The sequence below is a fragment of the Castor canadensis genome, chromosome 16 (genome assembly GCF_047511655.1).
Source record: "Castor canadensis chromosome 16, mCasCan1.hap1v2, whole genome shotgun sequence".
Classification (NCBI taxonomy): Eukaryota; Metazoa; Chordata; class Mammalia; order Rodentia; family Castoridae; genus Castor; species Castor canadensis.
The window spans coordinates 79,332,905-79,348,556 of record NC_133401.1 but is presented as its reverse complement, the minus strand read 5'-3'; the positions used below and the strand labels follow the sequence as shown (position 1 = coordinate 79,348,556).

The following is a 15,652-nucleotide window of genomic DNA, read 5'->3' as shown; positions in this document are numbered from 1 at the left end:
ACATAATTCCAATGTAGCAGCAATTTCATTAAATATAAATGGATTAAATACCTCAGTGAAAATAAAGATTGGCAAACAAATTCTAAAACAACAAGAACAACAAACAAAAACATAATGTAACTAAATGCTGTATAAGAAAGATGCTGCTTTTGTTTAAACTGATAGATTAAAACAACCAGAAAGAAAATAAAACTATAACATACAAATAGTACCCAAAAGAAACTGAAGTGGCTACATTTATATCAGGCAAAACAGGTAAAATATTAGGACAAAATTATTACGAGACAGAGGAAAAATATTTTATATTCTACCCAGAAGATACAACAACTATAAACATATATTCAACTAACAGCAAAGCCCTAAAATAAACATGGTAAAAGCTGACACAATTAAAGGTAGACATACACAACTCAACAAAAATAGTTGGAAGCTTTAAAACCCACCTCTAATAATGGACATAGCAACTAAACAAAAGGTCAAAAAGGAACTACAATTGTATAACACTACAAACCAACTAGATCTACCAAGAATCTATAGACCTCTGCACTCCACAGCCCCAGAATATACATTGCAATACTCATTCTTCTCACATACATATGAAACATTCTTTAGGGTAGAGCATATGCTAAGCTGTACATCAAATTTCAGTATGTGTGAGGATTTATATAGTACAAAATATGTTCACCACAAGAAGGTAAAACAAGGCCTGTCTGGGGGTTGGTACCTGTGGGAGGGGGAGATATAAGGAAAAGTTGCAGGAGGGTCAATGTAGTGAAAATATTACACACTCATGTATTAAAATGGAAAAATGAGACTTGTTGAAACTATGCCAGGAATGGGGGGAGGGGAGGATTAAGGAGAAAGATGGAGGGGGTGAATTCAGCTCTGATATAAGAACTTTTGTAAATGTCATGACGTACCCCCAGTATTATAATATGATAATTAAAAAATATGCTCTTCAGACACAATAAAATAAATATGTAAGTCAGTAATACATTTAGAAAATTCACAAATGTGGAAATTACACCACAAAGTCCTCATAATCAATGTGCCAAAAAAGAAATCACACAGAAAATTAGGAAATTCATTGATGCTAACAAAAACAAAAAATATAATACACCAAAATTGGGGATATATAGCTAAACAGTGTTTAGAGTGACATTCACAGTTATAAAGACCTATATTAAAAACAGAAGAAAGATCTTAAGTCAGAAACCTAATTTTCCATTATAAGTAATTGGCAGGGAGGAACTAGTACGTATAAGGAAAAAATTATTATTAGATTACAGTGGAAATAAGTGAGACAAATAATAGAAAAACAAGGACAAAACAATGAAAGCAAAAGTTGTTTGGTTTTTGGTGGCACTGGGGTTTGAACTCAGGGCCTCTGCTTGCTAGCCAGACTCTCTTACTGCTTGTGCCACTTCACCAGCCCCCAAAATTGGTATTTTTAAAGATTAACAGAACTGAACAAGACAAAAAGAAAGAGATGACTCAAATGACTAAAGTAAGGGAAAAAAGGAGGCATTATTTACTAACATGAAGAAATAAATAAGATTATAAAGCTACATTATTATTAAGCATTTGCCAGAAAATTAGAAAGCCTAGATGAAATGGATAAACATCTAGGAAAAACTTGAACTACCAAGGCTGATTTAAGAACAAGCAGAAAATATGAATACTTTAAAAAGTAAAGAAGTTAAGTAAGTAACCAAAAAACGCCTCCTTGCACAAACCCCAAAAGCCCCAGGCCCAGACGTCTTCACTGGTAAATTCTTCTATTTAAAACAGAATTAACATCAGGCCTTCACAAATTTCAAAAAAGGAAATAGTTGAACACTCATTGTATGAGGCTGATACATTCTATTAATCTGATAGCAAAACCAGAAGACAGCACAGGAAATCAAAACACGGAGCAACAATCCTCACACACAGATGGAAAAAAAAATAAGACTCAAAAAATACTGCACACTGAATTTCACAACTTATTTGCAGGATTCTACACCATGAGTGAGTGGGACTTATGCCAAGAATGCAAGGTTGTTTCAACATACAAAAGTCAATGTTATATACCATCTTAATAGAAAAAAGTCATGAAAATGGCATGGCCGTCTTAAGATTGAAGCATTTGACAGAATCCACCACTCTCCATGATGTAAACATTTAACAATCTAAGAATAAAAGGAAAGGTCATCACTCTGGTAAGGGGCATATTAAAAAAAACCTGACAACTAACATCATTCTTAATGGTGAAAGACTTCCACGTTTTCTCCCCAAATCAGAAATGTACAAGGGTGTTCACTTTTACCACTTCTATGCAATATTTTACTGGTTTCAACAAGAGAAAGAAGGAAAAGGGATCCAGATTCGAAAAGAAGAATTTAAACTATGTCTATGCTCATATGAAAAGATCTTATATATCAAAAGCCCTAAGTAAATCACTGAAAACTCTGAATACATGTATACACACACATACACATGATTAAAACATAAGGAAGAAAGCAATTATGTCAATTGCAGGAAAATGGATGAAACTGGAGATCAAGCTAAGTGAAATATGCCAGACTTAGACAAGCATCACGTTTTCTCTCACATGTGGAATCTAGATTTGATTTAAAAAAAAAAATGAAAGTAGAAGGGGGATTATTTGGGAAAAGGAAAGGGACCAGTAGGAGAGGGAAGAGGGGACAAGGAAGGGTAACGGAGGGACAATAGGACCAAGGTATATTATATACATACATGAAAATGTCATAATAAAACTCACTAAAAATATACCAAAGAACCAGCATGCTGCCACACACTTGTAATCCCAGCACTTGAGGCTAAAGCGAGGGGGTCATGAGTTCAAGGCCAACCTTCCTCAACTATACAGTGAAATTATGACTCAAAAAAAAAAGTACCAAAACCAAGAAATAAACAATGAAGTTCATTTCCTACCCATTATGGTGGTTATGACTAATGGTATAAATTATATCACTATAAAACCCTTAATAAGAAAAATAAGTATAGTCACTGGCAGGAGGATCATGGTTTGAAGCTAGCCTGGGCAAACAGTTCACAAGACCCTACCTCAAAAAAACCCATCACCAAAAAATGGGGGCTGGTGGAGTGGCTCAGGGTATAGGCTTTGAGTTCAAACTCCAGTACTGTAAATATATATATATATATATATATATAGTTTTCCCCAACTCAACATCCTTCACTATTTCTTCTCAATAAATCCCTTTCGTGTAGAGACAAATTTCAAGAAAAGAAACACACAGAAATAGAAGCCAGAGCAAGCAAAGAGCCTCCCAAAAAGTCAAAATACAAAAACAGAGTGAAAACAGAAATGCAAAGATAGGACAATCAGAGGAATCGTTCAGAAGGTCTAACCTTTGAATAAGATGAATTAGAAGATGGAAGAAAAGATGAAAGAACCATCCAAACAACTGTTGTTGTTACACAAGAAAATTCCCAGAACGGAAAGACTTCAGCTTCCAAATTTAAAAGGATCATTAGCACTGTTTAAAAGGGAGGGGAGAGGAGGGAGGGCTAAGGGAACTTGAGAGGTGGTGAACTTGTTCAAAGTATATTGTATGTTGGACTGGAGGTGTGGCTCTGTGGCACAGCTTGCACCTAGCAACTGTGAAGGCCCAAGTTCAAACTTCAATACCACCAAGTAAGTACACTTGAATGCATCAGAATGAAACCTGCTTGTACTATTAATGTATGCTGACAAAAAATAGTAAAATATAAAAGGAGTACTTCTTTTGACAGTACTAGGATTTGAACTCAGGGCCTCATGCCTCATGGTTACTTGGCAGGCACTCTACCACTTGAGCCATTTCACCAATCCTTTTTATGTGTGTTGAGTATTTTTGAGATAGGGTCTTGCTTTTTGCCTGAGTTGGCCTCAAACTGCAATCCTCCCAATCTCTGCCTCCTAATTTGCTAGGATTATAGGCATGAACAACAGGTGCCCAGTCCAATAAATAAATTTTTTAAAGGCACATTAATTTACCAGCAAAACTGATGAAAACAAATGTGCACATTGATGTGATATTTCAGAACATTAAAAAGAAAGGAAACATTCTATAAATTGCCTCTGTTAGAAACAGAGGAGAAGGGTGAATAATCGAAATCAGAATGAACAAAGACTTCTCAACAGCCCTGGAATCCAAAAGGAAATGGATTCATCATCTTAAAATTCTAAAGGTAAGTTATCACCAGGAATTATTAACTCCATGTGACCACAGATGTTTGCAACTATGCAATATCTGAAAATATTTATAAATGAGCACACACATGCTCATTCAAACCAGGCAATAAACCAAAGAGAAGGGGCAGAATGAAATACACAAGAGATGTAGCACAAGAGAAAGAGTAAATGATTCACCAAGATAACAGCAAAGGAAGGTTGGTCACAGAGGATGGCCAAGGTTACGGAAGGTCAGATGAACCCAGAAGAAATTTCCTCAAAAAGATAACAAACTATATGGTGCATCTGAAAATACTGAAAAAGGCAGATAATTGGTGGAAGGTTTAGGGTAGGACTAATAAGTATGTAAGTACATAAGTAACAAAAAATATGACAATTATTAACTCTGGAGGGAGACAGGAAGAAAGTAATGCAGTTCACTTTGTGTTTTAAGGGTAAATAGAGGTTATGAAGCCATAACAGTACAGATATTGAATATAAATACACCAATCTAAACCCAATATGGTGGTACATGCTTGTAATCCAAGCACTGGGGAAGCTGAGACAGAAGGATAACAAGTTCAAGGCCAGCCTGAGCTATATAGCAAGACCCTGTTCTGCCCCCCCCCAAAAAAAACTAATCAAACAAGAAAAAGTGTACAGATCTAACAAATTTAGATCTGTAAACAAACTAGTTTTATTGGAAAAATGGGGAAATTGAAAGATGGTTGTTTTGTAGTAGCACCGGGTGAAATAAAGCTAAATCTTTGCTTTCTGCATTTGAAATTGCATAGGAAACACAGTTAAAAAATGAAGTAGCAATTAAAGCATGTTATTTAGAGCCATGATGTTAACTTCTACAATAATGTTACAAATAGTTTAAAGTGGAAAAAATAGGAAGGGAAAAGTAAAAACAGCAAAACAAAAATGAGAGAAGAAAGAAAAAAAGACACCAGTTTAAAAGATGGAGCCAGACACCAATGGCTCATACCTGTAATCTCAGCTATTTGGGAGGCTTGAATGGAAGGATCAAGGTTGGAAGCCAGGCCAGCAAAACAGTTTACAAGACCCAGTCTCCAAAATAACCAGAGCAAAATGGACTGGAAATGTGACTCAAGCAGTAGAGCACCTGTTTTGCAAGTGCACAGTCCTGAGTTCCAACTCAAGTCCCACCAGAATAAAAAAAAGAAAAAGAAAAAGAACTGAGGAATGTAGGAAGCCCAGGGGCAAGAAGTATCCTTGCAGTAGGGAGGTGGACATGTTTAAAATGAAAAATAGGCCATGATCATTGAAGGACAGGCAATTGAGACTTAACAACATCTCAGAAGAGTCTTTTTCCTCCATAGGAATGAAGACTTGTCACAGCCATCTAAAGGGAGCACCAACGGGCACAGGCATTCCCACATTGATTGACAGGCAGCATCGCTTCCCCACACTACAAGGCTTTCTGAAATAGCTGCTTGAAACAGAAGTTGCTAAAACTGTCAAGATTCAATTGAACTCTTTGCAGATGCAAACTTCAAGAAATGAAGCACAGTTTGCTGTAATTATCCTATTAGTGCATATGTCAAAAGAGAGACTGAGCACTTCAGGACAATGAAGAAGACAATGACCCATGCTAGTGATGTGGTCACAATAACAACAGATAGAAAGAACCAAGACCAAGAAAAACAGATGAAGTACTCTAGCTGCCTCTTTTCAATCAGCATCATTAATATACTCTCAACAGACAAGAGGCAATTAACACCAAAACAACTGGTGGTTACCTGCGTGTCGTTTGTGATTTCCTGTGCACACGCTTTTATAGGACATTTGGAAAACTGTGCATATTTTAATACACAGCATCAGTTAGTTCACTGCTCACCACATGCTTGGTACTGTCTTCATGAAGTTGTAGGTCAGAACTTATCTAGTATACTATATCCAGTGGGATGAGGGTATAGCGCCCTCATCCCACGTCATGTAGCTGGGTAACCACTTCATATAAAAGTATTATCCATAAACATTACATACAGGTAAAATACAAAACTATTCATTACAGACAGCAATCTAAATTCTCGACAGGAAGCATATTACAGAGATAACACCAAATTACCATACTACTTGAGGCCACCCACTTTGGACAAGGTCTGCAGACAGGATCTCTCCTTCACCCCAAGCCTCCTAGGCCTGCTCCCCTGTCTGCCAAGCACTTGAGTCTGGGACCTGGGCTCTAATTACAGATGTAGCACTGCCTAAAGCAATCCGCCTCTGGCCAGACAGACAGTCAAAGCCTGTAATCCTAGCTCCTCAGGAAACAGAGATTGGAAGGACTGTGGTTCGACACCAGTCCAGGCAAGTAGTTACCCAGCCCCTATCTCTAAAATACTCAACACAAAAAAAGGCTGGTGGAGTGGTTCAAGTGTTAGAGTGCTTGCCTAGCAAGCTGGAAGCTTTTAGTTCAAACCCCAGTAACACACACCACACACACACACACAACACACACACACACACACACACACACACACACACACAAAGAAACCTACATCCACCTGACTACTAACTGACACAAGGTAATTTACCTCTTAAAAAATCCAGTTTCTCCATTTGGGGCAAAACAAGAATAATTTTACCTTTCACATTAGACAGTTATGAGGCTAAACAGGAAAAATGCATGTATGTCAAAAGCTTGACATTGGCATGAAGTTAAGATTTTTTTTTCATTCTTCTAAGTGAATTTTTAACAAATTCAAACTTACTGGGCGTCTTCAAACACTTGGCACATTTCTGAGTGACCTTCATGTGGATGCAAGAGGTGGTTAAAAATACAAAGAATCATGTAAGCCCAGCCTTTCAGAAGCACAGAAGCTAGAATAGGACAGGAAAATAAGATGACATATGACACATGAGAAACAAAATGAATGAGTATGCTGAGATCCTAGGTGACTGGGCAAGTGTCACTCAGCAAGCAGTGTTTGCACAAACCTTCATGGTACCTTTCCGTGTGCTGCCAGAGCCTTTCCTCTCTCTTCCATCTGTGTCAGCACATGGGGGTGGGGGTGAGGGATCTAAGGGAGGGCTTCACTTGAGGAAGTGAAAAATCTCCAGCCTCCACAGATGCACCTGTGGTACAGCCAGCCATGTCCTCCACAAAGAGAAGGAGCAGCTAGTGCTGCTGTGTTAAGATGGGATGTCATATCTAGCCGTGGAGTAACATTTAGAAGTCTCTACTTTAGATCTGAGTGTACATGGAGGGAGGTAGAGGGAAGACAATTTTTAAGAGCAATCTTACTTGCCTAGTGGGACTCACGCTTCATCTCAAACACAAATGTGCTATTAGGTGCATCTAAAATAACTGATACAAATCTCTCCACTGAGCCACTGGGAAATTCCAACCTTTATAAGTTGGGAAATGCTAAACCAGCAACCTTTTAGAAAAGAGTATCTATCTTTTTGAGCTGTTTCTGGGGAATTGCATATAAAGCATTATGAAAACAAAAATACTTCCCTATTTTTCCAGAATCCATTTTGCGAGCCTGATACAAAGCTGCTCAGGACAGATATTGTCAAGGCTCGAAGTGTTTTCAGAATTACATTCACAGTTAAAATGTTTTCCTATATAGTGTTTAAAAATCAAAATACCCCATAAGGAGAATGGGGGTGGAGGAAGAAAAGAAAAAGCATTCCCTAAATTTTTTAGTCCCTATGAAGTGTCTAAAAGAATTTGTTTTCACTACAAACATTCCTATCATTTAATAATTTGACCATCCTTTCTAAAGAATGTTTTTGGGAGATTTACATTTAGAAGGACTCAGCATATTTTCATTGACCACAGTAAGTTGCAAAGTGATATATGTTGATTGATTTTAGATGGAAAAGAAAAACCATGTGCTAAGTGTTTCTGTCTTCTTACAGATGAGCAGACTAATGGTCAAGTACCAGGTTTTTAGAAATGGTTAAGCCTTATATTCTAGTTAAATCTTTTAGTCTTTTTGTTTGTTTATAGTACTGGGGATTGAACCTAGGGCCTTGCACATAATAGGAAAGTCTGCCACCATTGGAACTGTGCCCCAGCTATTTAGTTTTTATTTTATTCTGGTTTTGCCCAAGCTGGTCCGGAGCTGAAGATCCTCCTGCCTCTAATATATATATTTGATATATTATAAGAACTTTTGTAAGTTAGTAGGTTGTAATGTACTCTCAACCCGCACAACAATTTAAAAAAAGAGATACCAAAGAAATTGGTCTCTCCCTCCACCTCTCTCTTTCCCTCTCTCCATCCTGTCTTTCCCTCCCTCCCCTCCTCTCTTATAAGATTATAAACTTGACTGTGCTGACTTTGATCTTCCTGGACTTATCATTCAAGAGAAGCTCTAATTCTACTTTACTTTGGGTTGGGGCTTTTGATACCTGGAAATTAGCAGTCCTTGGCCAAGTCTCCTAGAGAAAGGAGCTATTATCCTTCCTTACCTTCTATTTATAGTAAAATAAGTAGATAAAAAATTCACCAAGTAAATTGTGTCCTTGAATAGAGAGTCCCAAACCAATAAAACCAGCAGTTATTTGAAAAAAGGAATGCCCTTTCACACTACATTGTTTGCTATGAAGTTCATAACCTTTCCAGGTCTTAGATATAGTTAACACCTAAAAACTGGTGAGCACAAATGGGCTGGATGAAGACAGCCTCCAGGAGCTATAAAGAATGCTACCCAACCCTGTGCTGTGACTTACTGTTGTTAAAATTATTCTGAATCAATTTTAATCAGGAAACAATACCCCCATTTAAATAAAATAAAAATAAAAGTACCAGAAAGAAAACCAAGTTTGGTTCCAAGAAAAACTGAAGACTTCAGCCTTTACAAAAGGAAATCTCATTCTGCCAAAATTTAGCATGTTTTTACATTTAATTTTGTTCTGATTTATAACTAAACCTCCTGGGTACCAATGGTATATAAAAAACTATTAACTCTGTGGAGGCAATTGTTAGTTTTTATAATAAAAAATGCATACTGGTTATACCATTATTGCTTAGGAAATTAGAGACACAGCCTTCTAATACCCTGTGTGTGGACTACTGTAGAAAACCACTTAACTTGCAATAATAGAGTATCGACTGGGTACAGTGATATGTGAGACACAGTCACAGTCAGATCAAGCTACCATCACATTGGGCTCGATAGAGTCTCTTATAATACATTCATCCCACCTCGGCCAACGAATTCCAAACAGATTAGCAATGAAAAGCCCTAAGAGGCTCTACCTGTAAAATGTATACTCTTTTTCACTTTGTTTTTGAATACTTAGTTAAAATACTGATTTATTTTCTCCTCCTATCTACAAAATCTTTAGGATTTTATAATACTACACCTTCGATTTAAACTATATCTAAATTACTAAGAGGTGTTTCTAGGGCTAATCTCATGTTTACCAAAGATAATCACCATCCAAAAAGCATGGGCAGGCCTTAAAAGTATGACAGAATAAATCTAAGAACTTTAAAAGGCTTTTCATTCATTCATTCTCTCTCTCTCTCTCTTTCTTTCCTCTCTCTTCCCTTTCTCTCCCACACTCACTCACACATAGACTTTTCATTGTTCCTAATTAATCTTCTGAAGCAATCCAGTGTATTGCATGAAGACAGGCTATGATAAGTCTTCTTGTCCCTATCACTACTCTTTAAGGGGCACTGGAACACTTAGCCTGAAATCTTCCTCTGCATCTCAAAACTAAAATCTATTAGTATTATGAACCAGTTCTAAACATTTTTGCTAGACATGTCTAAATAAGAAAAAAGATACAACACCCTGGAAAATGTATTCAAATTATAGAAAGGAAGAAAAGCAACTGCAAGTATCACTCACACAAGATAAAAAAGATGAGCATGCCCTCAAAATCCTCTTTCTGTTTTACCATGTTTGGTATTAACCATTGACTTCAGGCTTATTCATCTGCAGTAATTATAAAAACATGCATCTTTGGAACATATTGTTGGAGAACACTTCAGATTCTCACATTTCTGCAAGTCTTTTGAGCAGAGGCATTGACATATTTTCTGGACTATTTCATCAAAAATGTGTGAATAGCCAACAGTTTGGGAAGATAGAGGTAGTGATTCCTCTGGGGCAAAGGAGTAGACTTGTCTCTATCTAGTGTAAGACAGATAACATTTCACTCTGAGGCAAGAGTTGGTCAAATTTGGTAGTGGCCCCATTAAAACATTGGGGTTTCTTAAGCTTGGAGTTCTCTACCATGACAAAAACCCATTGAACATGCAATATTTACTGAGGCCCCTCTCTGAATGATCCTGTAGGAGCCTGTGTGAACATGAAGTTCATGCTGCCTGTTGAGATATGAGTAAGGAATTCCTTTATCTCTGACCCAGGAATATCAATTCTTGCACCAGCATCCAGGAAACTTGTAGGATGGCTTGTCAGCCTACAATTGGGATAGAATCTCAGACTTTCATAGTTCTGAACATTCACCAGACTTATAAATTAATACATAACTTGAATATGACCAACTCTTCTCTCATCAGAATGACAAATTGCTTGACTCCTAAATTTCAATGGTTCTAAGGAGTACTAACAAGATTGCCCCGTCACAGTCATTCCTGGAGAATGCCTTATATGTATCCATAAGCTGATGTGTCAACAACTGTGCTCTCACAAAACTGCTTGTTCTCCCTCTCTCATTCCAGCTACCTCCACGGGCATTTCCTGCCTCCCTGCGTCATCCATCCTTGGAATGTCAGCGTGGTCTGCACAAAGTCCTCTATGTGAATACCCCTTCTTTAATTCTGTGCCAAACTCTGGCACCTAGAAGCACCACTGTTAAGGCACAGAGTCCCCAAAGACTCTTACTAAAAAAAAAAAAAAAAAAAAAGGTGACTTCTAACCATTGACCCTCTAACGAATGAACACAAGCCCATTCCACTGTATAAACCGGCTCAAGACAAAACAACCCCATTGTTTTTGTCTCTCCTCCTCCTTGTACACTGTTTTATAACCAAACTTCTCCCATCAATTCAAACTAAGAATCTAAAGCTCTTCTATCAGGTAACACACATGTACAGGAAATCATTGCATGTCAACTCCCTGTATAGCTATCTTTATCTCAACTAGCAAAAACCCTTGTTTCTTCCTATTATTGCTTATACTCTCTCTTCAACAAAACTAGAGATAAGGGCAAAATAGTTTCTGCCTGGTAGCGAGGGGTTGGGGGGATAGGGGAAGGGGTGGGGGGAAAGGGGGAGAAATGACCCAAACATTGTATACACATATGAATATAATAAAAAAAGAAAAATAAATAAAAATAAAAAATAAAGCTCTTCTATCAAAAGGTACAGACAGATTCTGGGTAATGTCTAACCCTTTGTTGATCCTCTTAATCATCCTATTTTAAACCCGTTTATTAAAATATCTGCCAACCAAAGAGCAGAAAACTGTACCAAAGAAAATATAGAACACACTCTAGGAAAAAAACTGATTTAAAAAAAGACAAAAATTAATGGTGTAGATTTTAGGACATGGAACACATGCATTAGATACTGAACAAGTTCCTAGCAGAAAGGACAGAGCTGTGAAAGGTCATTGTCAGCCTTGAACACTTCAATCTAGGGCAATAATTCTTTGCACATGAGCCCCAGGCTTTGAAACTGGTTGTGCATCTATCTAGGTGGCAATGCCAATTTATATATTCAGATATGTTAACTGGTAATTATGGAAAGCGCTCCATTGCAAAACACGGGTGAGATGCAATCATTGCTCAACATGAAGCTAACTAAAAACTGAGTTTTGCAGTCTTTCATTTTTCTGTCTTCATCCTCCAAAAAAAGAAGAAAATGTAGACTTGCAAGGGAACAAGGAAACCATCTGGACCACAATGCGGCCCAAATTTCACATTCAGTCCCATCATCCAAGCAAGGATTTAGAAGCGCTTTTCCTAAACCAATAACTGAGTGGTGCTTGCCAATTTCTCCCAGAACTTGGCTTTTCTTAACAAGCCATTCCATTCCCGTTATCCCTTTTGTCCTTTATAATAAGAATAAGAGAAACTGGATGAATTACATACAATCACCAGGGATATCATGGGGGTAAAGTATATAAAATGAACTATAAATAAAAAGGGGGGAGGGTAGGCCTTTCAGGCCATAGGGACTTCTAGAAAACTGTCCATTCTATAAATTGACCTATAAAACAGTAATGCTTAAATTTTTTACTAGCCTAGAAATTGTTTAATTTTGACAGAAATGACCCAAGTAGTCAGGTCTATATTTCTATAAGGAAAGAGATAAATATGTAAAACCTACCCAGGACCTATGTTTGCCAATAAATAAATAAAAATAAATAGAACGAGCTAAGTTACCCCCAGAAAAGAACTGACATCTAGAATATTTAACAATGGTTTCCTTTCTCGATTGGAGTTTCTCAGAAAGGCATTACCATCATCCAACCTCTGGATCATTTTTGTAATTCTGAGTTTGATCAAAATTTGATCATTGAAACAAGGTTTTTACTAGGAAGGGTCTAAAAAAATATTTCCACCAGAATCTTGATTCTGAAAGAGACAATTTTTTAAAAAATATTTCAACCTTGTGAAACAGATTCCCTGGGAATAAAAGTAATTTGAATGACTTGTGGAAGTGCTCAGTGCTCTGAGGAACTACATATAGTGAGGCCAAGAGCACAAGTTTGCAGGAGGCCAGTCATCAAACAAGAGATTTGCACAGCATAGCTTCTAGAAGTTACACTAGAGAGGAAGAAAAACATTTCAAATGTCCACAATTCTACCAAACCAAACTCAAATGATCCAAAAAGGATTACAAGTCAGGTTACCTTTCCCCTGAGAGGGCCACCTTGCATCACAGAGAGCTGATGACTTCCTTGGCAACAAAGGTCTGGATCCACCAAGCTGGGCATCCAGGTGACCCACATTTTTGCATAAATGCTTCAGCTGGTGCCAAGGGCTGCACACAACCTGGAATTGGAAAGGAAGAGATTAAACTGAAGTCACAAACACCTGCCTCAAAGCCTGTGGGGAGCTCTCACCATTCTGACAGCCATTTGTGGTAATTGTCCTGTCTTACCCAATAAGCCGCCTATTCCAGCACTGAGAGGTTGATGCCTCCTGTCAGTTGACCGTAATTTCAATCACCTCCATTGCACATATATGTTTTATTTGCATCGCACCTGTACTGCCACAGAACAGGAGAGACCAATTAAACTATGATTAGCACATATGCTGCCTAAATCTGACAAACGGCTGTTCTCAATGAAATCAAAGAACTGTGTTAGGGAAGGGTAGATGACCACCTAAGTGTGGGAGGTGACATTGGGAAAAGGAGACATGCAAAAATGGATTTAAAAGGAACCAGTTTTGTTAGTTGCATTTTCTATCACTATTGACGAATGAAGAATTTTGATAGTACATGTTTAGACGAAGGGGAACATTTCCTTTTAAATCCTTACAATAAAGTAGCAAAGGAAGATTGGAATTACATGACTAAACTAAGTATATCAATTGCCAGGGCATCTGGACATCAGCATCTGCAGGATCATGATCAAAGCTATTGAAAGTAGAAACACAAATACAGACAAGGTCATTGCAGTGACTGATACATCATCACAACTTTCCTCTGTTTCTCTATAAGTTAGGGTAATGCCAGCTGCTCTTAAAATTAAACTCTGTCCAGCTGCAGTGTTTCTGACCAGGCCACACTCTTCCATGTGGACATTGAGGGAAAAAGAAGCCTTCTTTCTTGTGGCTCTGTCAATTCTTGGGCATATGAAATCTCCTGTATCAGGTGACAAGAGAACACAGAATATAAGAGGTCTTAGCTTCTTAAAACAGTGGTCAGGGAGATATTATTCCTGTCTCTTTGAAAGAATAGTCAGTCACATGGTTACATCTGAATGCAAGGAGAACCAGGATTCTGGTGATTTGGGTGAGCTGGGTCCTCCCAAAGGCAATCCTACACTGTGGAAGGGACAGCACTAAATTTTGGTGGACAGTCTTTTCTACATTCACATATTCTCTTATATAAACTACATATAAACAACTATATAGAAGTTGTTTTAAGATGCCAATTATTTTAACTTGACTTTCTCATTAGCTAGAATTATACTATGTCTTCCTGCTTTTCTCCATCATTAGTAATTTCATGTGGTTATTTTGCTGATTTTTTTAAAATATATTTGAGAAGATCTGATCAGACAATGAAGATGCCTCACAGCATATATTAGGAGCAGGAATATGGTACAACTGCCTTTCTATTGAGGAAAGAGAAACTATTAATTTTTCTTCATTTCTTAGTGCCTCTGCTTCTAAACTTCACACCTAGTATAGTGCAAGTCTGATTATAGCATCTGACTCTGCCTCCAGAACTCACGCTGTGAGTCCAAACCTAGCTTTGCCATCAGCATCAAAAGTTGTTTCATTGCCTGTGATCCCAGGACTCAGACGGCTGAGGCACGAGAATTTTGAGTTCAAGGCAAGCCTGGGCAGCATAGCAGGCTTGAGGCCAGTCTGCATGATGTGGCAAGATCCCATCCCAAATAAATAAATAATAAAAGTTGGTTGTTGCTCAGGACAAACTCATGACTAGGTTGAGTGGGATATGTGTAGAGATGAGAGCCAGAGATTACCTCCTTCCACATGTCTGATTAAAAGCATAATCTCCTGTATCACTTTGATTCTCATTCAAATTCTGTCTTAAATTCAAATTCAGAATTCAAAATTCAAATTGAAAATATAACCCTTAAGAGTGAAAGATTTCCATGGATGGCTGGACTTTGCTGAGAAAAAAAAGACCACAGACCCATAAATGTAAAAATATAAAAATAAAACAAAACAAAAAGCACCAGGACTTGTCATGCATAAGAACTGCACTGAAGGAAAAGCATATTCCCCACTCAGATGATGAGAGCATTCAGTCCTCAGTTCCCTAAGATATCAAAATTATAGTCTCTTGTTTTGTCCCTTAGTATGGCTAAGATTCCCCACTAAAATTTGTCTCTTAGACACCAGGTAGGAGTTTACGCCACTGAAACAGGGAAAATGAACCAAGTGACATTCATCCAGGGAGGAAAAGGAAGATTTTGTAATCATAAATTAGTAAACTTCAAAAAGACCACTTTAAAAGAAGTTCTGATAACATTTGCTTCAAATAAATCATAATATGTGTGCCATAAAACCCAGAATCTAGGAGCTGTAGCTTTTGTCCAGGAGAGTAAATCATTAAGGATATCTTAGCTGAGATGTTTAACTTCTAAAGTGCAGGATATAGAGTTCTGTTGATTATGGGGAGTCTGATTTCCTAGTCAGCATCCACCAAAAGCAGTAACAGAAAATGCCTCTGTTGCACAGTTCTGCTGACTTATGATCCCTACTTTGCTGGCGCTCATCTGCTTCTAGGCACAGCTGTTTTCAAATGGAACAGTACTTTATGCAAACAGTGCCAGCCTGGCCTCAGAGCAAGAAAGCCCAGAGTAGAGG

The 15,652-nt window shown here is 37.7% G+C and overlaps 1 long non-coding RNA gene across 1 annotated transcript in view; it reads right to left on the bottom strand.

Moving 5' to 3' along the window:
- Nucleotides 1-13,348, bottom strand: part of LOC141418231 (uncharacterized) — a 30,414-nt gene extending 17,066 nt beyond the window's left edge. The window contains exons 1-2 of the long non-coding RNA XR_012442919.1: nucleotides 13,245-13,348; nucleotides 12,994-13,135 (exon numbers count right to left, since the gene is read on the bottom strand). This is a non-coding gene — a long non-coding RNA (uncharacterized lncRNA). The remainder of the gene's footprint in view (nucleotides 1-12,993; nucleotides 13,136-13,244) is intronic.
- Nucleotides 13,349-15,652: the final 2,304 nt, after the last annotated feature.